We start from the raw sequence: 26,346 nt of genomic DNA on the forward strand, positions 1-26,346 counted from the left end.
AGCCAACAACTGTTTAAGGATATCAAACACTTTTTTTTATTAAATACATTTATTTTTATTTGATCTTAACTACCATCGTTTTGCATGTTTCTATCATTTGATTGCCTTCAGGGCATACGCTGCCGGCATGATTGGGTGAATTAGTGATTACATCTAGGGCCCGAAATTCCTCGTCCCTGAAGGGACGGCTACCGCGGAATTTGGGCGGTCAATCGAAAAATGGATAACCTCATACTTTCCCACATTATACTCCATTTGCCAAATTTTTGCCCACTCGCTTAGCCTGAGACAGGGTCTAGTGTAATATAAACTGAGACAGGGTCTAATGTAATATAAGCAGAGACAGGGACAAGTGTAATATATATAGAGACAGAGTCTAGTATAATATAAACTGAGACAGGATCTAATGTAATATAAACAGAGACAGGGACAAGTGTAATATATATAGAGACAGAGTCTAGTGTAATATAAACAGAGACACTGTCTAGTGTGATATAAACAGAGACAGGGTCTAGTGTAACATAAATAGAGACAGTGTCTAGTATAATATAACACAGACAGTAATTGAAGGAAAGGGTGGGTGGGGAGTCTGGTTTGCCGCACGCTCCTTCCGCTGCCTGCGCTTGTTTTCTGCATGCTCTCGGCGACGAGACTCGAGGTACTCAGCGCCCTCCCGGATGCACTTCCTCCACTTAGGGTGGTCTTTGGCCAGGGACTCACAGTTTTGGTGGGGACGCCGCATTTTATCAAGGAGGCTTTGGGGGTGTCCTTGAAACGTTTCCTCTGCCCACCTTGGGCTTGCTTGCTGTGTAGGAGTTCTGAGTAGAGTGATTGCTTTGGGAGTCTTGTGTCAGGCATGCGAACAATGTGGCCTGGCCAACGGAGCTGGTCGAGTGTGGTCATAGTTTCGATGCTGGGGATGTTGGCCAGATCGAGGATGCTAACATTGGTGCATCTGTCCTCCCAGCGGATTTGCAGGATCTTGTGGAGACGTCGTTGGTGGTATTTCTCCAGTGATTTGAGGTGTCTACTGTATATGGTCCACATCTCTGAGTCATATAGGAGGGCGGGTATCACTGCAGCCCTGCAGACCATGAGCTTGGTGGCAGATTTGAGGGCCTGATCTTCGAACACTCTTTTCCTCAGGCAACCGAAGGCTGCGCTGGTGCACTGGAGGCGGTGTTGAACCTCGTCGTCAATGTCTAGTGTAATATAAACAGAGACAGGGTCTAGTGTAATATAAACAGAGACAGGGTCTAGTGTAATATAAACAGAGACAGGGTCTAGTGTAATATAAACAGAGTCATGGTCTAGTGTAATATAAACAGAGTCATGGTCTAGTGTAATATAAACAGAGACAGGGTCTAGTGTAATATAAACAGAGACAGGGTCTAGTGTAATATAAACAGAGACAGGGTCTAGTGTAATATAAACAGAGTCATGGTCTAGTGTAATATAAACAGAGACAGGTCCTAGTATAAATAAACAGAGACACGGTCTAGTGTAATATAAACAGCGACAGGGTCGAGTGTAATATAAACAGAGTCATGGTCTAGTGTAATATAAACAGAGACAGGTCCTAGTGTAAATAAACAGAGACAGGTCCTAGTGTAATATAAACAGAGACAGGGTCGAGTGTAATATAAACAGAGACAGGGTCTGGTGTAATATAAACAGAGGCATGGTCTAGTGTAATATAAACAGAGACAGGTCCTAGTGTAATATAAACAGAGACACGGTCTAGTGTAATATAAACAGAGTCATGGTCTAGTGTAATATAAACAGAGATAGGTCCTAGTATAATATAAACAGAAACACAGTCTAGAGTAATATAAACAGCTCAAGTGCAGTAATAACAGAGACAGGGTCACAAGAACACAAGAAACAGGAGCAGGAGTAGACCATTTGACCCCTCAAGACGGCTCAGCCATTTAATAAGGTCATGGCTGATCTGATCATGGAGTCAGTTCCATTTCCATGCCCGTTACCCATAACCCCTTATTCCCTTATCGCTCAAAAATCTGTCCATCTCTGCCTTAAATATATTCAATGATCCAGCCTCCACGACTCTCTGGGGCAGAACATTCCACAGATTTACAACCCTCTGAAAGAAGAAATTCCTCCTCATCTCAGTTTTTAATGGGCGGCCCTTTATTCTGAGACTATGCTCCCTAGTTTTAGTTTCCCCGATGAGTGAAACTATCCTCTCTGCAGCCAACTTGTCGAGCCCTCTCATTATCTTATATGTTTCGATAAGATCACCTCTCATTCTTCTGAACTCCAATGAGTACAGTCCCAAACTACTCAACCTATCTTCATAAGTCAACCCCCTCATCTCCGGAACAGCCTCCAATGTAAGTATACCCTTTCCTAAATACGGAGACCAAACTTGTGTATCTGTAAAGCATGCACTCCCATGTTCTGCCACCAGGGAGCTCATCCCCTGAAGTCCCAAAGGATCCCAGCATCCCTTGGGAGCACTGTATATAAGCCCGGCCCCAAAGGCCTGTTCCTCACGCTGGAGTTCCTTATTAAAGATTGAGGTCACTGTTACGTTAACCTCCGTGTGTGCAGCCTCATCTGTGTTAGGAACACAATAACTGGTGACGGGAATACGAATCCAATGCAAACGGTGGGCATCCTGGAGAAGTTCTCGGAGGGTGAGGACTGGGAAGCCTATGTCGAACGGCTAGACCAGTTCTTTGTAGCCAATGAGCTGGACGGAGAAGGAAGCGCTGCAAAAAGGAGAGCGGTCCTCCTCACAGTCTGCGGGGCACCAACCTACAGCCTCATGAAGAATCTTCTGGCTCCGGTGAAACCCACAGAAAAGTTGTATGGGGTGCTGTGTACACTGGTTTGGGAGCATCTTAACCTGAGCGGGCTGATGGCGAGGTATCGGTTCTACACGTGCCAGCAGTCTGAAGGTCAGGAGCTACGTCACTGAGCTAAGGCGACTTGCAGGACAATGTGAGTTTGATGGCTACCTGGAGCAAATGCTCAGAGACTTTTTTGTACTGGGCATTGGCCATGAGACCACTCTATGAAAACTTTTGACTGTAGAGACACCGACCCTCAGTAAGGCCATTGCGATAGCACAGGCGTTTATGTCCACCAATGATAATACCAAACAAATCTCTCAGCACAAAAGTGCTAGCAATGTTCATAAAATAACTGGAACTGTGTTTATGAGCAGAAATATACAGGGCAGAAACCACGAGTCTGCAACTGCCAGCAGGCCTCAGGTGACCCAGATGACTCAGAGTCTCCAACAAAGGATGAATGCAAGGCAATTCACACCTTGTTGGCATTGTGGAGACTTCCATTCAGCCTATTCATGCCGCTTCAAAGGATATGTTTGCAAGAGCTGTGGAACAATGAAGCAGCTCCAACGAGCTTGCAAACGAGCTGCAAGCTGCTAACCACCACGTGGCAGAGGAAGATCGGTCCATGGTGGATCAAAGCAATTTCGAGCCTCAGAGAGAGGAGGCAGATGCTGAAGTACACAGGGTGCACACATTCTCGATGAAATGTCCACCTATAACGCTAAACGTAAAATTGAATGGCTTACCCGTAGCCATGGAACTGGACACTGGCGCTAGTCAATCCATCATGAGTAAAAAGATGTTTGAGAGACTATGGTGCAACAAGGCATTCAGACCAGCCCTGAGCCCCATCCATACAAAACTGAGAATGTACACCAAAGAGCTTATCACTGTCCTGGGCAGCGCCATGGTCAAGGTCACCTACGAGGGCAAGGTGCATGAATTGCCACTCTGGATTGTCCCGGGCGATGGCCCCACACTGCTTGGAAGGAGCTGGCTGGGCAAAATCCGTTGGAATTGGGATGACATCCAGGAGCTATCACATGTCGATGAGGCCTCATGTACCCAGGTTCTTAACAAATTTAATTCCCTTTTTGAGCCAGACATTGGAAACTTTTCTGGGGCGAAGGTGCAAATCCACTTGGTCCCAGAGGCAAGACAGATTCACCAGAAGGCGCGAGCGGTACCTCACATGATGAGGGAAAGAGTAGAAATCGAGTTGGACAGGCTGCAATGCAAGGGCATCATCTCCCAGTGGAATTCAGCGAGTGGGCCAGCCCGATTGTTCCAATACTCAAAAGTGATGGCACGGTCAGGATTTGCGGCGATTATAAAGTAACTATTAATTGTTTCTCGCTACAGGACCAATACCCGCCACCTAAGGCAGATGACCTATTTGCGATGCTGGCAGGAGGCAAGACATTCACCAAGCTCCACCTGACTTCGGCCTACATGACGCAGGAGCTGGAGGAGTCTTTGAAGGGCCTCACCTGCATCAACACACAGAAGGGACTGTTCATCTACAACAGATGCCTGTTTGGAATTCGGTCAGCTGCAGCAATCTTCCAGAGAAACATGGAGAGCCTACTCAAGTCGGTACCACACACGGTGGTCTTTCAGGACAACATATTGGTCACGGGTGGGACACTGCTGAGCACCTATAAAACCTAGAGGAGATCCTCCAGCGACTGGATCGCGTAGGGCTGTGGCTGAAGAGGTCGAAATGCATCTTCATGGCAACAGAAGTGGAGTTTTTGGGGAGAAAAATCGCGGTGGGCGGCATTCGGCCCACAGACGCCAAGACAGACGCTATCAGGAATGCGCCCAGGCCACAGAATGTCACAGAGCTGCAGTCGTTCCTGGGACTCCTCAACTATTTTGGTAACTTCCTACCGGGGTTAAGCACCCTTTTAGAGCCCCTACATGTGCTATTGCACAAAGGTGAGAACTGGGTATGGGGATAAAAACAAGTAATTGCTTTTGAGAAAGCCAGAAACATTTTAAGCTCCAACAAGCTGCTTGTATTGTATAACTCGTGTAAAAGACTTGTGCTAGCATGTGACGTGTCATTATACGGAGTCGGGTGTGTATTACAACAAGCTAACGTTGCGGGGAAGTTGCAACCTGTCGCCTATGCCTCCAGGAGCTTGTCTCAGGCCGAGAGGGCCTGCAGCATGATTGAGAAAGAGGCATTAGCGTGTGTGTTCGTGGTAGAGAAAATGCATCAGTACCTGTTTGGCTTCAAATTTGAGCTGGAAACCGATCACAAGCCCCTCACATCCCTGTTCGCTGAAAACAAGGGGATAAATACTAATGCCTCAGCCCGCATACAAAGGTGGGCCCTCGCACTATCAGCGTATAACTATACCATCCGCCACAGGCCAGGCACCGAGAACTGTGCGGATGCTCTCAGTCGGCTACCATTGCCCACCACGGGGGTGGAGATGGCGCAGCCTGCAAACTTGTTGATGGTGGCGCAGCCCGCAGACTTGTTGATGGTCATGGAAGCGTTTGAAAATGATAAATCACCTGTCATGGCCTGCCAGGTTAGGACTTGGACCAGCCAAGATCCTTTGCTGTCCCTAGTAAAAAACTGTGTACTGCATGGGAGCTGGGCCAGCATCCCTGTTGAAATGCAACAGCCAATCAAGCCGTTCCATAGGCGAAAGAACGAGCTGTCCATTCAGGCAGACTGCCTATTGTGGGGTAACCGCGTAGTGCTACCAAAAAAGGGCAGGGAGACGTTCATCTCGGCTCTCCACAGCACACACCCGGGTATAGTAATGATGAAAGCGATAGCCAGATCCCACGTGTGGTGGCCCGGTATTGACTCTGACTTAGAGTCCTGTGTACGGCAATGCAGCGTATGTGCTCAGTTGAGCAACGCGCCCAGAGAGGCACCACTAAGTTTGTGGTCCTGGCCCTCCAGACCATGGTCGAGGATCCATGTCGACTATGCGGGACCGTTTCTCGGTAAAATGTTCCTGGTGGTGGTGGATGCTTTTTCAAAATGGATTGAATGTGAAATAATGTCGGGAAGCACCGCCACCACCACCATTGAAAGCTTGAGGGCCATGTTTGCCACCCACGGCCTGCCTGACATACTGGTCAGTGACAACGGGCCATGTTTCACCAGTGCCAAATTTAAAGAATTCATGACCTGCAATGGGATCAAACATGTCACCTCGGCCCTGTTTAAACCTGCCACCAATGGGCAGGCAGAGCGGGCAGTTCAAATCATCAAACAGAGCCTTAAACGAGTCACAGAAGGCTCACTCCAAACCCACCTGTCCCGAGTACTGCTCAGCTACTGCACGAGACCCCACTCGCTCACAGGGGTGCCCCTGGCTGAGCTACACATGAAAAGGACACTTAAAACCAGACTCTTGCTGGTTCACCCCAACCTGCATGATCAGATAACGAGCAGGCGGCAGCAACAAAATGTAACAATGGTTGCGCCACTGTGTCACGGGAAATTGATCTGAATGACCCTGTGTATGTGCTAAACTATGGACATGGTCCCAAGTGGATCGCGGGCACAGTGATAGCTAAAGAAGGGAATAGGGTATTTGTAGTCAAACTAGACAATGGACAAATTTGCAGAAAGCACCTGGACCAAACGAGGCTGCGGTTCACAGACTGCCCTGAACAACCCACAGCAGACACCACCTTTTTCGAGCCCACAACACACACCCAAAGGATCAATGACACCACGCTGGACCAGGAAATCGAACCCATCACGCCCAACAACCCAGCAAGGTATGGCTCACCTAGCTGCCCTGCAGGGCCAACAACACGCCAGCCCAGCGAGGGCACAGCCAACACCCCAGAACAGATATTTGTACCGAGGCGGTCCACCAGGGAAAGAAAAGCTCCCGACCGTCTCACCTTGTAAATAATTTTCACTTTGACTTTGGGGGGGTGGGGGAGTGATTTTGTGTATCTGTAAAACATGCACTCCCATGTTCTGCCACCAGGGAGTTCATCCCCTGAAGTCCCAAAGGATCCCAGCATCCCTTGGGAGCACTGTATAATAAGCCGGCCCCTAAGGCCTGTTCCTCACTCTGGAGTGTCTTATTAAAGACTGAGGTCACTGTTACTTTAACCTCCGTGTGTGCAGCCTCATCTGTGTTAGGAACACAATAAAAACTGCACACAGTACTCCCGGTCTGGCCTTAGCAATACCCTGTACAGTTGTAGCAGGACTTCTCTGCTTTTATACTCTATCCCACTTGCAATTAAAGGCCAACATTCCATTTGCCTTCCTGATCACTTGCTGTACCTGCATACTAACTTTTTGTGTTTCATGCACGAGGACCCCCAGGTCCCTCTGTACTGAAGCTCTTTGCAATTTTTCTCCATTTAAATTATACTTTGCTTTTCTATTTTTTCTGCCAAAATGGATAACCTCACATTTTCCTACATTATACTCCATCTGCCAAATATTTGTCCGCTCACTTAGCCTGTCTGTATCCCTTTGCAGATGTTTTGTGTCCTCCTCACAGTTTTCTTCCCCACCCATCTTTGTATCATCAGCAAACTTGGCTACATTACACTCGGTCCCTTCATCGATTACATCAATGGGAAATGCCTTGAGAAGTTTTCTATGTTAATGACACTATATAAATGAGTTGTTGCTGTGACTTTTCTAAAAAAAAATGTAAGGCACAATTATAGGTTAATATAAGTTGAATCAGTGTTCGTGCGCAAATTCAATCACTTTATCCTAATGCAAAAGCAACGTGAAAAAAGTTCTCTATGCTGTGTCAGCAATGCACTGCCACATATGCATTTCATTTGCATCAGAATTTTCAGTTATTCGCCCTCTTCTATGACTACAATCCATATTCAGTCTACAGCTCTATAGTATGTGTGTATACATAAGCAGTACAAACTAAGTTTAAGGGCCAGATGTATTGCCTGGGGTCAGTTCTTTTTGTTGACTGTGAACATGATGTATGTGCAATTTAGACTTGTGGGAATTTTGATGTAAACCTTATACACCAGGGATGAGGCGTAGTTTTTTCCCCCAAATAAAATAGATTTGAGGATGAAGTGACCGGGATGGAATAGGTGAAAATGGGAAGAGCTGGAGTTAAAATGGAAGCTGTCTTGATTTACCCGTTTTCAAAACGGAAGGCTGGAGATAAATTGTCTGCAGGATCCAAAGCACGGTATTTGTACTGGAAATCTGTCAGGATACAGGGGCTTTGTTTAATGTACTAATTAAATTATGTATGGCCAAAACATTAGCAGGTATGTGAGACCAGTGTGGGCAATAAATGCCGGCTTTACCCGCGATGCCCATATCCGGAAAATGAGAAAAAAAACATGGAAACACCTGCCCATCAGGAATCTATGTAATGGTTTGTAATATTGAGTCTTTAATCAGGAATGATTAGTCCCTTGGATTTCTTGTTTGGTAGAACTTTTTCACATCTTTAGTTTTGGCTAAAGATCCAAACTCAGTGGAATAGAAATTCAGACCATCTATATCCATAATAATGTGGAAGACCAAAACTGTTTTACCCAAAATAGTACGAGAAATATATTCTTATAAGGGTATTTAACCCCTGGTGAACTAATTCTATTTTTAATAAGTATTCTCTTCTTTGTTTCACTACCTCTATGCATTATTCAACCTGTAAATAAATCTGATTCGTTTTAACCTACACATGCTGTGATGGTGTGGAATTTTCTGCCTTTTGAAGGAGACAGGAGAGCATTTTGGACATCTGGTATGATTGGTGTGTTACATATTGAAATGAAATGAGTATTTGTCAATGCTGGACTGCTATTCATATCTGTATAAGGGCAGCAAATCTTAAATCCAAGAAGAGTCTGCTTATGGAAACCACCTTTTCACTGAACACCGAAAAAAATTATTGAGAGGAAGCTTGGTTGGTAATAACGTGCTGCATGCAAATTTGACTGAGGAAAAAAATGTTCTTGATCACATAATTCAACTCCAATTCCTTCATCATCCTCTGTATCTTGTGTGCCTTTAGTTATTTTTGGACTAGAATTAAAGAATATGTTATAGTTACAATATCATATCATTTATAGGGCATTTTTTGTGCAGATGCACACATTGTGAACATGTATGTGTTTATATTCCTAAATATGCACCTGTGACTAGTGAGGGCAAGATCATACTCACCAAGGTAAGGAATTGCAAAATGTCCATTCCTATTAAATAAGACAAATGACTACTGGTCACCATAGATAAATGAACACTTCTTTATAATAAAGATACAAGGGCTTAACTCACTTTGGTGGTGAACAGTAACTTTCAAACATTGTTCATTGGGCTAGTTGTCTGAACTTCTGAAGTGATCCATAAAGTTTTCACTTAATGGAATCTGCTGAATATGTCAAATCATTTGTCAGTCATCTGTCATAATATTGGTATAGTACTGCCTTATGTATTTGGGTTCTGTAATATATAATCTCCACTACTTGGCAGGTCCAGTTTGTTAGTCTAACATATTCCCTTTTGTAAAAGGCATCTTATGATGCTTAAAACACCAGTGATTGATATGTTTGACTAAAGGGATATAGTTCTTGTGCTTGCTCAGCAATTACAACAATATACCAGTCCATGTATTGCACCTGTAGCTACAACACTTCAGATAATATGTCATTCGACTGTTTCTGAGTATTAACAAGATCTAAACTTTTATCATTAAGTTATAATTGAAATTCAGATTTTTAAAAATCCTTATTCACCCCAATCATGCTTTAAGTTTGATCGTCAGAAGCAGTTTGCCTTCCTAAATAAATGGAAACCGAACTGTAGTACTAGGCTAAAATGACCTATCTCTGGACTGTGCTGTGTTAGTTTTCTTGGTAATCCTATGGATGGAAGTGTTTGCATCTGAGTTTGACTTCAAATATTCGTGAAACTAAACATCTTACGTTGCAGGTGTGGGTCTCCATTTAACATAGAAATATAGAAAATAGGAGCAGTAGTAGGCCATTCAGCCCTTCGTGTCGCACAGCCATTCAATATGATCATGGCTGATCCTCTATCTCAACACCATATTCCCGCTATTTCCACATACCCCTTGATGCCTTTTGTTTCTAGAAATCTATCGATCTATTTAATGCACAAAGGGGTTTTCTTCATATTACTACTGAGGAACATGAGTTCACATTCTCCTGAACATTCACGAAGATTGGGCCCCCATGTTCTTTAATAATAATATGGAGGAAAGCATTTTCAATACAGTATACCTGGTTGCCGGTCTGTATTAATCCATAATTTTGAACTTGATTCTCTGATAACGAAACATCCAGGGGAAAGGTGAAAGCCTATTCACAAAGATAATGGAGGTATTACAGCACTTTCTGGCTTTACAATAGAACAGACTGGAATAAATTGGTAATACTCATAAAATATATATTGTATACCACGCATAAATGAGCATCCCACTGAATCATACTTGCAATATACTCATTTTGTTGTAACAGTATTGAAAGTGTGCCTTCACGGAGACACAGCAGGTGCAGTCCTGTGATACTATTGCCGTGCTGGATAGCCAAGAGGGCTTGTCAGCCTGTGAGATGCTCTTTCTATCCTATGAGAACATAAGAACATAAGAAATAGGAGCAGGAGTAGGCCATACGGCCCCTCGAGCCTGCTCCGCCATTTAATACGATCATGGCTGATCCGATCATGAACTCAGGTCCACTTCCCTGCCCACTCTTCATAACCCCTTATTCCCTTATCGTTTAAGAAACTGTCTATTTCTGTCTTAAATTTATTCAATGTCCCAGCTTCCACAACTCTCTGAGGCAGTGAATTCCACAGATTCACAACCCTCTGTGAGAAGAAATTTCCCCTCATCTAAGTTTTAAATGGGCGGCCCCTTAATCTAAGATTATGCCCTCTAGTTCTAGTCTCCCCTATCAGTGGAAACATCCTCTCTGCATCCACCTTGTCAAGCCCCCTCATAATCTTATACGTTTCGATAAGATCACCTCTCATTCTTCTGAATTCCAATGAGTAGAGGCCCAACCTACTCAACCTTTCCTCATAAGTGAACCCCCTCATCTCTGGAATCAACATTGTGAACCTTCTCTGAACTGCCTCCAAAGCAAGTATATCCTTTCGTAAATATAGAAACCAAAACTGCAGTATTCCAGGTGTGGCCTCACCAATACCCTATACAACTGTAGCAAGACTTCCCTGCTTTTATACTCCATCCCCTTTGCAATAAAGGCCAAGATTCAATTGGTCTTCCTGATCACTTGCTGTACCTGCATACTAACCTTTTGTGTTTCATGCACAAGTACCCCCAGGTCCCGCTGTACTGTGGCACTTTGCAATCTTTCTCCATTTAAATAATAACTTGCTCTTGATTTTTTTTCTGCCAAAGTGCATGACCTCACACTTTCCAACATTATATTCCATCTGCCAAATTTTTGCCCACTCACTTAGCCTATCTATGTAATTTTGCAGGTTTTTTGTGTCCTCTTCACACATTGCTTTCCCTCCCATCTTTTTATCATCAGCAAACTTGGCTACGTCCCTTCATCCAAGTCGTTAATATAGTTTGTAAGTAGTTGAGGTCCCAGCACTGATCCCTGCGGCACCCCACTGGTTACTGATTGCCAACCCGAGAATGAACCATTTTTCCCGACACTGTTTTCTGTTCATTAGCCAATCCTCTATCCATGCTAATATATTACCCCCAACACTGTGAACTTTTATCTTGTGCAGTAACCTTTTATGTGGCACCTTGTATTATTACCTTAGTATTATAGGGGTCAAAATTGGCCCCTGCTGATTTTTGGCGCACTCACCGGAGCTGCGCCACTTTTGTATGATGAAAAGGGCACCGAAAAAATGTCCTCTGATTCTGGATGCTGTGTTGCCTCTCCTGGAGCTTGGGCCAGCGTGGCCAGTGGATTGGGGGCGGAGCTGCGCCGGAACGTCTGCACATGCGCGTTAGTGTGTGCGCACATGCGCAGTAGCTCCTCGCCTCCAACGCGTCCTGCAGCTTGTGTGGGAGGGACCTGATGCTCGCTGCCCCTACCCCTGGCCGAGTGGTCTCCCGCACCGACCAGGCCCGCTGTGGAATGCATTATAAATGTGAAGAATTGTAAGTAAGTGCTTTTCAGAGGGCATTGTCATTCATTTAGAATTTTGTACATCAATAATACAATACCAGGAATCGGTGCATGTAGATGAACGGAGTCTTGTGTTTTGAGATGAAGGTAGGACTTACTTCTATTTTTTATTTGTTATTGAATGTTTATTACTTTTTGTGCTTTGTTTAGTGCTTTGTTCTTGGTTCTTTAGGTGCAGGTCATCTCCGCTTCCTACTATTTCTTATTTGTTATTGAATGCTTATTTTTGTGCTTTGTTTAGAGTTTTGATATGAAGGTAGGACTTAGTTTTATTTTTTATTTCTTCTTGAATGTTTTTATATCTTCTTGATTGCTTACTACTTGTTGTGCTTTGTTTAGTGCTTTGCAAGGTCCTCTCTGCTTCCCTTCCCGCCCCTATCTCTGGCCAATGGACTCCGATGTACCTACCTGTGCTGATTTCTTAATTCTCCGCAAGGGTTTTCACAAGTGGCCACAAGTGGCCACATACGCTGGCCTAAGTTAGTTTGGAGTAAGTATTAGCTGTCCAACGTGGCCTAAATGACCAAAACCGGCGTAGGTGGCTGATAACGTCCCCTTTTGAAAAAAGAAACTAAACTAAAAAAAATCCTAACTAACTCATTTATACTGGCGCAAATTGAATGTGCAAAATAGGGATTTTTAAGATACTCCAGAAAAATCAAGTTGCTCCAAAAAAAAACGGAGCAACTCCTGGGCAATTTTGAGCCCATTGTTAGTACTAAACTGGGGAAGCGACATTTCCATTATGTACTGCAACCACTAAGCTCTTGCTATGGCGGACACATTTTTCCACGAACGTTTAAAGAACAGGTTCAAGTAGCAAGTAACAGGTAAATACAATTGATGATCATAATCTGCACATCGCCTCCACATATTTAATTTGTAAAAGACGCTAGGTTTACATCACCTGTATTTAAATAGCTTTTCTGCAAAGACTACAGTAGACACAACCAGGTGATGTAAGCTGAGGCGATTCGGCTGGGTTAGGTCCACCCTCCAGTACTGCCATCCGTGGATCGATCTCTTTAAAGAGCTAGTCTTGCCTTTTCGTTAACAAAAATCAGTCCCTGATAATTTTTTAGTAGAGACTTGTGACTGATCTAAAAACAAACTGACACTGAAGGAATGGAGCAGATGCACACCCCAAGGAGTTCCCTGGCTGGTGCTAGCTCAACATGTCTGCCCCAGTGTTTATAGAAGAAAGCAGACACAGGGTTTCAGAAAATTTTTGTAAATTAAAATAATATTTAACATATACATACTTTTCTGTTGAGAGTACATAGTCACCTTCTCCTTTAAGAACTATGAGCAAGATATAGCACCACTTTAATCTTCTCTTCCTGGGCTATGTTTGGCAACAGGTCAGCTTGGAATGAAATGCAGTAATTTAAGTCCGAATTTCAATCAACACTTCTCACTTCATTAAAACTGGGTGACAAAATAATGCAGTCAATCATCAACTAAGCATAGGAGTGTTTTATAGAGAATTTTCAGGTTCTTATTTATTACTCCCATGATATATATCAAAACAAATTATATATCCTGCATCGTATTTGTGATTTACACTAACGTGGAAAATTATTTAGTCATTAAATCTTGATTTAATACATGAACTTGTCCAATATATCTATCTATTCAGGGTCTGTCAGTTTAATTTCTTATTTACGATTCAGGTCACGGTAAGGGGGAAGGGGGAACACCTACAGCAAAGTGTATCAAAAATTCTGATCAGTTATTGCATAACAAATTTAATTATGAAGTAGAAATTTTAATAATTGAACGGTACCTCTTTTGGCAGGGAAGGGTGTAGTGTCTCTGCACTGTATTATAAAGTCACACGAGGCATGTACTGCAGACAAGGTCACTCATGACCTGCACCTTTATTCCCAGGACCAAGGATTGCTGAGCCTGCGTGGAACCTCCCTTTAAGTACCTGGCTGACCAGGTGAGGAGTGTCTCCCACAAGCTCACCCCCTGTGGTCAAGGTGTGTATTTCACAGTTGTATACAGTGTACAGTGTTGTTACATATTGGTTACAGTTATGTGAAGATTACAAACATGACATCACCTCCCCCCTAATATCTTTGGGTCAAAGACTGAGTTGTTCAGGCGGTCGACGCTCTCTCGTGGAGCGCCGCAGTTGTGGCTCTGGTGGTTGAGCCGTGACATGCGTCTCTGTCGCCTGAGTTGGTTCCGGCCTGTCCGGGCTGGCCGCAGGGACTGTGCATGCTGTTGAATGTCCTTGTTGCTCGTTCACTGGCAGTGGTGTGATTGACATCCCATGGTCTTCTTCAGGTTCCTCAGTGTCCATGCTGAACCTTTTCTTTATCTGGTCCAGATGTTTGCGGCATATCTGCCCATTGTTTAGTCTGACCACGATGACCCTATTCCCCTCTTTGCCTATTACAGTGCCCTCAAGCCACTTGGGTCCCAATGCGTGATTGAGAATGAATACAGGGTCATTGATCTCTATGCATCTCCCCACTGAGTTGCGATCATGGCACTTGATTTGGGACTGGCGCTTGCCCTCAACAATGTCCGACAGAGCAGGATGAATGAGGGACAGCCGCGTTTTAAGCGTGCGTTTCATGAGTAGTTCCGCGGGCGGGACTCCCATGAGCGAATGCGGGAGGGACCTATAGGCCAGCAGGAGGTGCGATAGGCGGTACTGAAGAGAGGGTCCTTGAATTTGTAGCATGCCCTGTTTTATGATTTGAACCGCACGTTCCGTCTGGCCATTGGAAGCCGGCTTGAACGGCGCTGTCCTGACGTGTTTGATACCATTACCCGACATAAACTCCTGGAATTCATAGCTAGTGAAACACGGGCCATTGTCACTAACTAGGATGTCTGGCAAGCCGTGGGTCGCAAATACCATGCGCAGACTCTCCACAGTGGTGGATGTCGTGCACAAATTCAATATGATGCACTCGATCCATTTCGAGTATGCATCGACAACAATCAGGAACATTTTTCCCATAAATGGGCCCGCGTAGTCTACATGAATGCGTGACTATGGCTTGGTGGGCCAGGGCCACGCGCTGAGGGGGGCCACCCTAGGGGCATTTCCCAGCTGAACACATGTCGTGCACCTGCGAACGGAGTGTTCCAGGTCTGAGTCAATTCCCAGCCACCATTACATGTGACCGGGCAATGGCCTTCATTAGCATGATGCCTGGGTGCTTGCTGTGGAGTTCCCTGATGAAAGCTTCCCTTCCTTTCTGGGGCATGACTACCCGGCTGCCTCATAGTAGGCAGTCGGCTTGGATGGAGAGCTCGTCCATCCGTCTGTGAAAAGGTCTGACCTCGGGGCACGCTTGGTGTGCGGGGGCCCAATCCCCAGTCAGGACACATTTCTTTATCAGGGATAGGAGGAGATCTGGTGGGCTGTGATGGGGGAGCCTGCGGTGTCGAAAGCCTCAATGGCCATGACCATCTCCGCGCTTTGCTCCGACGCCCCCTCAGTGGTCGCCAGTGGGAGCCTGCTGAGCGCATCAGTGCAATTTTCGGTGCCTGGCCGGTGCCGTATGGTGTAATGATACACAGCCAGCGTGAGAGCCCATCCCTATATGCGAGCTGACGCATTGGCATTGACAGCCTTGCTGTTGGACAACAAGGATGTTAACGGTTTATGGTCCGTTTCTAACTCAAACCTTCTGCCAAAAAGGTACTGGTGCATCTTTTTTACCCCATAGACACATGCGAGTGCTTCCTTTTCAACCATCCCATATCCCCGTTCTGCCTGGGAGAGTGACCTGGTTGTAGTTGACCCTCATCATTACTCTGCTGCAACACACACTCAACCCCATAGGATGATGCATCACACGTTAAAACCAGTTTCTTACAGGGGTTGTACAAGGTCAACAGCTTATCAGAACAAAGCAGGTTCCGTGCCCGATTGAAAGCCCGTTCTTGACAACCCCCCAAAACCATTCGCAACCCTTACGCAAGAGCACGTGTAGTGGTTCTAACAATGTACTTAAGTTCGGCAGAAAGTTCCCGAAGTAGTTTAAGAGTCCCAGGAATGACCGCAACTCCGATGTGTTGCCGGGCCTGGGCGCATGATGAATCGCCTGTGTTTTGGATTCGGTAGGCCGGATCCCGTCTGCGGCAATCCTCCTGCCCAAAAACTCAACCTCTGGGGCCAAAAACACACACTTGGACTTCTTTAGTCGCAAGCCTACCCGGTCCAGTCGGCGTAGCACCTCCTCCAGGTTGTGGAGGTATTCCTCGGTGTCTCAACCCGTGATAAGGATGTCATTTTGGAATACTATTGTGCCAGGAATGGACTTAAGCAAGCTTTCCATGTTCCTCTGGAAGATAGCGGCCGCTGAACAAATGCCAAACAGACACCTGTTGTAAACAAACAGCCCCTTGTGCGTGGTGATGGTGGTCAGGAGCTTGGATTCTTCGGCCAGTTCCTGGGTCATGTAGGCTGAAGTGAGGTCCAACTTGCTGAACAGCTTGCCGCCTGCCAGCGTGGCAAAAAGATCGTCCGCTCTCGGAAGCGGGTATTGGTCCTGTAGTGACACTTGGTTGATGGCGGCCTTGTAGTCGCCACAAATCTTGACCGAGCCATCCGCTTTAAGGACAGGGACGATGGGTTTGCCCAGTCACTGAATTCAACAGGCGATATTATGCCCTCTCTTAGCAGCCTGTCCAACTTACTCTCAATTTTCTCACGCATCACATACGGCACGGCTCTGGCTTTGTGGTGCACTGGTCTGGCGTCCGGGGTGATACGTATCACTACTTTGGTGCCCTTAAAAGTCCCGACCCCAGGTTGAAACAGTGATTCAAATTTCTGTAGGACCTGTGAGCATAAACTTCGCTCCACAGATGAAATGGCGTGCATATCCCCCCATTTCCAGTTCATCTCGGCTAGCCAGCTCCTCCCCAAAAGCGCGAGACCATTCCCCGGGACAATCCAGAGTGGCAGCCGGTTCTCTGATCCATTATGTGTGACCACCAAATTTGCACTGCCGAGCACTGGCATGATCTCTTTGGTATACGTTCGTAATTGCGTCTCAATGTGTTCTAGTTTGGGTCTGCTAGCTTTGAGTGGCCATGGTCTTTCAAATTGTTGGACACTCATAAGTGACTGGCTAGCTCCTGTGTCCAGCCCCATGCGTACCGGGATGCCATTTAATAGAACTTTCATCATCATAGGCGGTGTTTTAGTGTATGAGCTGAGGATGTCTGCCATGTGAACCCGCTGGACTTCAGTGTCCATGGCTGTGCCCCAAGCATCCAACTGCCTTGCAGACTCTTCATCATCTGGTTTCTCTGCCTCGTAAACTAGCCTCGCTTCGGGTTTTCTGCACATTCTGGCCAAATGTCCCTTGAAATTGCAGTCTCTGCAGATAAATTTTTGAACGCTGCAGGTTTTCGCAGTGTGTCTGCCACCACACCTCCAGCATGAGCTGAGATTGTTGTGAACAAAGAGACTGTTACCAGGCATTCCTTTCTGATTGTCTCCTGGATTACTCCTGATCACTCTGTTGCTGTGTATCAATAGTCCCATCTCGGGACGCATTGTCCCTTGTGATGGTGTGAATTGCTGATCCTCCTGCCATTGTCTCTGTTGCTGTCCCACCCTGGAATCTGTTGCTGACTGGGCGGTGTCGAATTGCCCTTGCCTGCCTGCCTGGGAGGTGTCAAATTGCCCTTGCCTGCCTGTGGGGTTCTGTGTCGCTTTTACAACATTAATTCCCTTGTTCATCGCCATGTTGGAACCAGGGCTGCGTGCGTAAATTATTTCGGTCTCCTCTTCCCCTGCCAAGAAGGTCTGAGCTATCAAAGCTGCCCTTTCTAAAGTCAAGTCCTTGGTCTCAATAAGCTTCCTGAAAATCCCGGCATGACCAATGCCCTCAATGAAGAAATCCCTTAACATCTCTCCCCACTGCAGGCATCTGTGGACTTAGAGGCTGGCCAAACGTTGAAAGTCTGCAACGAAGTCCGGTATGCTTTGTCCCTCCCGACGTCTGTGTGAATAGAATCGGTGTCGGGCCATGTGTACACTGCTCGCCGGTTTGAGGTGCTCACCGATCAGTTTACTGAGCTCCTCAAAGGTTTTGTCCACCGGCTTCTCAGGTGCGAGCAGGTCTTTCATCAGCGCGTACGTCTTAGGTCCACAACTGGTCGGTAGATGCGCCCTTCGCTTGTCGGTTGCTGCATCTCCCAGCCAGTCCTTCGTGACAAAGCTCTGCTGGAGCCTCTCAACGAAATAGTCCCAGTCCTCACCAACACAGTACCTTTCATCTGTGCTACCGGTGGCCTTTCTCGTGAGTCGTTGATTCCCGTTTCCCGTCGCCAAATGTAGTGTTTCGGCACTATTAGAAAGTCACACGAGGCATGTACTGCAGACAAGGTCACTACATGACCTGCACCTTTATTCCCAGGACCAAGGAGTGCTCAGCCTGCATGGAACCTCCCTTTAAGTATCTGGCTGACCAGGTGAGGAGTGTCTCCCACAAGTTCACCCCCTGTGGTCAAGGTGTGTATTTCACAGTTGTATACAGTGTACAGTGTTGTTACATATTGGTTACAGTTATGTGAAGGTTACAAACATGACAAAGGGAGTAGTGAATTAAATAGCAATATGTAAAAAATGTATTCCAGAGCAATACATAGCCTTAAAACATTCTTGGAAGAAAAAGCAAATAGCTTGTTCAGATGGATCCAAGTTGATTCCAATAGATTGAATAACAAGCCAATTTTAAAAAGTTACAAACTCTGAAGTTCTATCTTTAGGTTGCTTTATGTAACCAGTGAATGCTAGGGACCGAGGTCGGCCTACCTGATCCCAGGGCTATGGGCTCTAAGCTGTAAACATCCATTAGGAGGTGCATGGAGACTCACCCTGCAGCTAAGTATGTTTGCCATCATTCTGTGCCTCCCTTTGAGATTCTGGCAGTGTTGAAAACTGTTTACATTGTGAATTATATCAGTCAAACTATTTCATAATTTAATTGATGCAATATGGAAGTGGCTTACCTTCACAGAAACATAGAAACATAGAAAATAGGTGCAGGAGTAGGCCATTCGGCCCTTTGAGCCTTCACCGCCATTCAATGTGATCATGGCTGATCATTCCCTCAGTACCCCTTTCATGCTTTCTCTCCATACCCTTTGATCCCCTTAGCTGTAAGGGCCATATATAACTCCCTCTTGAATATATCCAATGAACTGGCATCAACAACTCTCTGCGGCAGGGAATTCCACAGGTTAACAACTCTCTGAGTGAAGAAGTTTCTCCACATCTCAGTCCTAAATGGCCTAACCCTTATCCTAAGACTATGTCCCCTGGTTCTGGACTTCCCCAACATCGGGAACATTCTTCCCGCATCTAATCTGTCAGAATTTTATATGTTTCTATGAGATCCCCTCTCATCCTTCTAAACTCCAGTGAATACAGGCCGAGTCGATCCAGTCTCTCATAATCTGTCAGTCCTGCCATCCCGGGAATCAGTCTGGTGAGCCTTCGCTGCACTCCCTCAATAGCAAGAACATCCTTCCTCAGATTAGGAGACCAAAACTGAACACAATATTCCAGGTGAGGCCTCACCAAGGCCCTGTACAACTGCAGTAAGACCTCCCTGCTCTTATACTCAAAACCCCTAGCTATGAAGGCCAACATACCATTTGCCTTCTTCACCGCCTGCTGTACCTGCATGCCAACCTTCATGACATCCAGGTCTCATTGCACCTCCCCTTTTCCAAATCTGCCCCCATTCAGATAATATTCTGCCTTCGTGTTTTTGCTCCCAAAATGGATAACCTCACATTTATCGACATTATACTGCATCTGCCATGCATTTGCCCACTCACCTAACCTGTCCAAGTCACCCTGCAGCCTCTTAGTGTCCCCCTCACAGCTCACACCACCACACAATTTAGTGTCATCTGCAAACTTGGAGATATTACACTCAATTCCTTCATCCAAATCGTTAATGTATATTGTAAAGAGCTGGGGTCCCGGCACTGAGCTCTGCGGCACTCGACTAGTCACTGCCTGCCATTCTGAAAAGAACCCGTTGATCCCGACTCTCTGCTTCCTGTCTGCCAACAAGCTCCCTATCCACGTCAGTACATTACCCCCAATACCATGCGCTTTGACTTTGCACACCAATCTCTTGTGCGGGACCTTGTCAAAAGCCTTTTGAAAGTCCAAATACACCACATGCACCGGTTCTTCCTTGTCCACTCTGCTAGTTACATCCTCAAAAAATTCCAGAAGATTCGTCAAGCATGATTTCCCTTTCATAAATCCATGCTGACTTGGACCGATCCTCTCACTGCTTTCCAAATGCACTGCTATTTCATCCTTAATGATTGATTCTAACATTTTCCCCACTACTGATGGCAGGCTAACCGGTCTATAATTACCCATTTTCTCTCTCCTTCCTTTTTTAAAAAGTGATGTTACATTAGCTACCCTCCAGTCCATAGGAACTGATCCAGAGTTGATAGACTGTTGGAAAATGATCACCAATGCATCCACTATTTCTAGGGCCACTTCCTTACGTACTCTGGGATGCAGACTATCAGGCCCCAGGGATTTATCAGCCTTCAATCCCATCAATTTCCCTAACACAATTTCCCGCCTCATAAGGATATCCTTCAGTTCCTCTTTCTCACTAGACCCACTGTCCCCTAGTATATTCGAAAGGTTATTCGTGTCTTCCTTCATGAAGACAGAACCGAAGTATTTGTTCAATTGGTCTGCCATTTCTTTGTTCCCCATTATAAATTCACCTGAATCCGATTGCAAGGGACCTACATTTGTCTTCACTAATCTTTTTCTCTTCACATATTTATAGAAGCTTTTGCAGTCAGTTTTTATGTTCTCTGCAAGCTTCCTCTCGTACTCTATTTTCCCCCTCTTAATTAAACCCTTAGTCCTCCTCTCCCAACTACTGAACTGGTTTAGCCAAAATTAATTGTGCAGTTCAAAATATGGCTTGGCTCTAAGTTTTCATTAGGGAGGTATTTTGATTTTATGGTGATTAGGTTAATCTGTGTTAGATCTCTTAATTTCCAATGAAATACGAACTCCGATAGTAGTTTTAACTTTTTAATCTCGGCAGAGAGTAACAAACTGCTGGCTGATTGCCAGTTTCTTTGTTCTTACTGAGACACATGGTCAAAATGGCTGTATTTATGCCCGGATCAATTTACAGAAAAGAACTCACCTTCTTTGACCTTATTGGCTCAATTGAAAGTCTTTTAACGTTTTATTGGCTCGCTACCCAAGGTCCGAAAATGTCAAGTTGATTGATGAGTTAATGCAACATGCTGAGCAGCACGTAGCAGCCTTGACTTGGGGGTCTGTGAATTTTCACAGTCTGTCTAAATGAGCCTGTTTGAATACTCTATCAATCCCCCCTTTGATTCTTTCACAAACTGAATCATAAAACTTCAGGTATCACTGGTTAAACATTCTACACAATAATTTCATATATGTTAATAGAGTTTCCTTCTAAAATTTGTTGATGTGTTTCGCCACATGTCCGGACTAGTAGCTTCCACACAAATTTACACCAACCTGAGCTCCATTGTGGCCACAATGGAAGTCTGGTTTTAGTAGGTTAATTAACCTTATTCGAATTTAATCCAAATCAATATCTTAATTCAACCAGTAAACAACTTTTCCTTAAGCATAACATAAACAAGCAATATAAAAGTAAAAGGTATTTACATGTAATTCCCTTGGTACTCTACTATTTCCCTTTGGTGCAGAGGGGTCGGCTAGTAAGAAGTAGGCCTATGCCTATAATACCTACAATCAATACTACAGTAAATTTATACATTTTCGCAAAAAGTAATTGTCCTTATTAGATTTCAGCTTCAGTTACGGGTGCTCGTTTAACGTGTGAAGCGTGGATCCAGGCTTTCTTTCCTTGGACTTTAACAGCTGCCTGGGTGGTCAATAACACTTGATAAGGTCTCTCCCACTTGGCACCCAAAGGTTCTTTATGCAACTTTTTCACATAGACCCAGACTCCCGGGATGATGTCGTGTCCTCCTTTGGGTGGATTACCCCAAGCTGCCGATACCTGTCGGGAAACAGAACTAATAGCATTGGTTAGGTTCTGACAGTATGATAACAAAGTGTCACTCATTAAGTGAACATCAGCTTTCCTTAAATCAATAGTTCCTGGCAGCGACATGGGTCTTCCTGTTATAATTTCAAATGGGCTTAGGCCTGTAGTTCTGTTCGGGGTTGCCCTAATGCTACATAGCACTATTGGTAGTGCCTGGGGCCATGGTGTTCCTTCTTGGTGATATTTGGCAAGCTGTTGTTTCAGAGTTCGATTCATTCGTTCTACTTGTCCTGATGATTGTGGATAATAAGGACAGTGTAAATCCCACGTAATGTTCAGTAACATACAGACTTCTTGGCAGACAGCACCTGTGAAGTGTGTTCCCTGATCTGAGTCAATGCTACTCGGGACTCCCCATCGGGGAATGTAATCCTTACACAAGACCTTTGCAGTGTGATTGGCTGTGGCTCTTTTAGTTGGGACAGCTTCTACCCATCTAGAGAATCTGTCGACCATGACAAGAATGTTAGTGTATCCTTGGCATGAAGGAAGAGATATATAATCAACCTGCAGATGCTGGAATGGTCCGTCAGGGGCAGGGGGCCTCAGTTGGGGCATTACCGTGATGGGTCCAGAATTATTTTCTGGCAGACCACACAGCGGTCTGTTACCAGCTGGGCATGTTTTTTAAATCCCCGACCCCACCAGCTTTTCTGGAACCGTGCCGTCATCTGTTGTGAGGCCAAGTGTCCCCACAAGTGGATCTGTTGGGCTAAAAAAGGCATAAGCGCTTGTGGCGCGACTGGCTTGTCGGTAACTCTTTGTCTCCAGACACCATCTTCGCATAGCTTAATTCCTGCCTCAATCCATGTCCATTTTTCCTCTCGGGAGCACTCGCCTTGCATTGTTTGAAGGTCTCGTGTCAGAGTCCTGAGTGCTTTCAATCTGTACATCTGTGTTGGTTCTTCTGGAGGAACGCCCTGTGAAGCGGCATCTTTAGCTGCCTGGTCGGCTAGGGCATTTCCCTGTGTTTCTGTGGTATTTTCCTTGGTATGGGCCTTACACTTCAGGATGGACACTTCATGAGGTAATTGTATGGCCTCCAGTAAGTCTCGGACTTCTTTTCCATTTCGGATAGGTGTACCAGCAGCAGTGAGGAATCCTCTTTTCCGCCATAACATACCAAAGTCGTGAGCGACTCCAAAAGCATAACGCGAATCTGTGTAGACATTAGCTGTCTGTCCTTCTGCTATTCGACATGCTTCTGACAGGGCCCGTAACTCGGCCTGTTGTGCTGACGTTCCTGAGGGTAAACGTCCTTTTGCCACTACCTCATATAAGGTTGTAACTGCCCATCCTACTTTTCTGGTACCATTGTCAACAAAGGAGGAACCATCTGTAAACAGGATGAGGTCTGGGTTGTGCAGAGGCTCCTCTGCTGCTAAGGCTGCTTCTTCTGTTTCTTTTAAAATCTCCACGCAGTCATGCTCTTCACATTCTCCCCCCTCTTGCTCCCTCGATTCTGACATCGGGAGCATAGTTGCGGGATTAACCGGGCTGGCCCGGATGATATGGAGATTAGGAGCTCCCAAAACTGCTGTCCAGCGGGTCCATCTTGCTGCTGTCACCTAAGACATTCTATTAGACAGACCATAGACAGAAAAGCATGTGGGGACACTTGACAATCAGCTTTTGGTCGAGGACTAGACCCGCAGTGATCATTACTGCTCGACATGTAGCTTCCATGGCCCTTAGGCAACTTCCCTATCCGAGGGCAACCGCATCCAGTTTTGCTGATCCCCATGTTCTTGTGTTACTATAGCTGTCATATATCCTTCTTTCTCATGAACAAACAGGGTAAATGGCTTACCACTGTCGGGGATTCCCAGAGCCGGTGCCGAACACAAAGCCTTTTTCAAACTCAGGAAGGCCTCTTGCTGTTCTTTAGTGAGGGTGATGGCTTCTTTAGAGGCACGTTTCCCCTTTAAAATATCATTCAATGGCTGAGCAAGCTGTGTGAAGGAGTCAATCCAATTTCTGTTAAAGTTACACAATCCCAAAAAAGACCTTAGTTCCTGAATAGTGGTGGTTTTTTTTAGCAGCCTGAATGGCTGCAGTTCTATCCTGGGTAAGTTCTCTCTTTCCTTGTGAAATCTTTTGTCCTAGGTATACAACCTCTTCTTGGGATATTTGTGCTTTGTCGATGCTGGCTTTATGTCCTTTCAGCCGAAGGTGATCCAGCAAAGCTCGTAAATCTTGTTCATGCTGTTCTTCTGTGTTTGAAGCTAGCAGGAAATCGTCTACATATTGGATGACTGTGGATGACAGGGGAGGTAATTCTCGCAAATGGCTTTGTAAAGCCATGTGGAATACCGTAGGGCTGTTGTGGAAACCCTGCGGTAACCGGGTCCAAGTATACTGTTGTCCTTGGACCGTGAAAGCAAACCACTGTCGAACCTCCGGTGCCAGAGGCACCGACCAAAATCCGTTGGCCATATCTATAACTGAGAAATATTTATGTTCCGGTTTGAGGGCATTAAAAATGGTGGAGGGATCTGCGACCAAAGGAGCTTTTTGATCAATACACTGGTTAGCTTTCCTATAATCGACAGTCAAACGCCAAGTCTCATTAGATTTCTGTACCGGCCACACGGGGCTATTGGAGGAGCTATGCGTTTTAATAAGCACCCCTTGTTTCTCCAATTGCTGAATAACCGGTAAGATTCCCACGATGGCAGTTGGACTGATGGGATACTGTTTAGTGCATGGAGGCTTGGTCCCTGTAAATGACGCAGGCTCCATCTGGAGTAGGCCACAATCGTTCTTATCTTTAGCCCATATTGGATGTTCCTTCAATTCTTCTTTCTTCAAAGTTCTAATTGACCATGTCACCCGACCATCCTCGAAATGCAACGATCAATCTATTTGGATTAGAACGTCCATTCCCAAAAGGGGTTGATCTACTGGGCCTATCCAGACCGGCGTGGTTAGTTCATGTGGACCCAGCCCTATAAGTACCGGTGTTGTCCTTTTAATTTCCATTTTATGGCCCCCAACTCCATAGGCTGTACGTGCCCTACCATCCAACGGCAAAAAGTCTCCATATTTTAGGGGTAAGCATGTTAATTCCGCCCCTGTGTCTAAAAGACAGTCCACATCCTTATCATCCACCCTCACAGTTATATATAGCCCATCTCCCCTTTGTTGTATTAGTGCGAGGAGGGGGGCCAGGGTGGGCTCCAATCGTTTTTTGCTATCCCAAGTAACTCCTTCTGTTGTTGTATTGTCAGTCGCTTAAATGCTTCTATGAGGTCGTTATCTTGTGACAAGCCTGGCTTGTTGGCTGAATTGTATCCTTGGCTGCGTCCTCTTCCCCAGCCATGACCTTTCTGTTTTGCCCTGCACGTCTTGGCCCAGTGACCTTCTTTCCCACAATAATGACATTTTCCAGGTAATTTTCCTAATAACTGTTTATCGGAATCCTGGGATTTCCATCCCATTTTTCATACGGGTCGTTTTTCCCCAGACCCTTTTAATCTCGTCCAAGGACCATTGTCCTTTGGAGGTTCCGTACATTTGTTCGATCTTAATACAGGTTTTAGATAAGTTGAATTGTTGCTCTATGTATTCTTTCAACTGTTCGAGAATTAAATCTAGCAAAACTTGAGGTGGTGCCTGCCCACCTTTAACAGTTGTAGGCAATTCTTTGCCCTTTTCTCCTGCTGCCATTTCTTTACTGAGTTCTTTACTGGGGTCTCGAATCGTAGGCCTGCTAGCCAATCAATAGGTCGGTGATTAATTAACTAACACACCGCCGAAGTTTAGACGTCTATGGGACCTCGAGCCGACTACCAACCGGAGGGTTCACAAACCGGAGGCTTTCGGAATCGCGTAGAAGGAGAGGCGAATTTAGACTTTTGACCAAGGACTTTTTTAAAAAAAGAGGAGTCCTTACCTTCATATGTAGGTCTGATATCCAAAATTCAGTTTCTTTCCTCAGCGACCCTGCCCACAGCACCAAAGTTGTTAGCTCTCTTAATTTCCAATGAAATACGAACTCCGATGGTAGTTTTAACTTTTTAATCTCGGCAGAGAGTAACAAACTGCTGGCTGATTGCCAGTTTCTTTGTTCTTATTGAGACACATGGTCAAAATGGCTGTATTTATGCCTGGATCAATTTACAGAAAAGAACTCGCCTTCTTTGTCCTTATTGGCTCAATTGAAAGTCTTTTAACGTTTTATTGGCTCGCTACCCAAGGTCCGAAAATGTCAAGTTGATTGATGAGTTAATGCAACATGCTGAGCAGCACGTAGCAGTCTTGACTTGGGGGTCTGTGAATTT

This window comes from Pristiophorus japonicus, chromosome 15 (genome assembly GCF_044704955.1).
Source record: "Pristiophorus japonicus isolate sPriJap1 chromosome 15, sPriJap1.hap1, whole genome shotgun sequence".
In the NCBI taxonomy this organism is placed as follows: Eukaryota; Metazoa; Chordata; class Chondrichthyes; family Pristiophoridae; genus Pristiophorus; species Pristiophorus japonicus.